Below are 383 nucleotides of genomic sequence, written 5' to 3' on the forward strand. Positions count from 1 at the left end.
TCAAGAGCACTTTTCTCAATGGCTACATTCAAGAAGAAGTGTTTATAGAACAACCTCCTGGTTTTGAAGATTACAAACATCATTCTCATGCCTACAAGTTAAAGAAAGCCCTCTATGGTCTAAAGCAAGCTCCACAAGCATGGTACGATCGTCTAACAAATTTTCTGATAGAAAAAGGTTTTATCAAAGGGAAATTCGACACTACTCTATTTATAAATAAAATAAATCATCATACTTTACTAGTTCAATTTTATGTATATGATATTATTTTTGGTTCTACTAATGAAAGTTTGTGTCGTGGCTTTGGCAAAATGATGCAAGGAGAATTTGAAATGTCCATGATGGAAAAGTTGAATTACTTCCTTGGACTACAAATCAAACAG

Source organism: Lupinus angustifolius, unplaced genomic scaffold, assembly GCF_001865875.1.
Source record: "Lupinus angustifolius cultivar Tanjil unplaced genomic scaffold, LupAngTanjil_v1.0 Scaffold_118, whole genome shotgun sequence".
NCBI classification, from domain to species: Eukaryota; Viridiplantae; Streptophyta; class Magnoliopsida; order Fabales; family Fabaceae; genus Lupinus; species Lupinus angustifolius.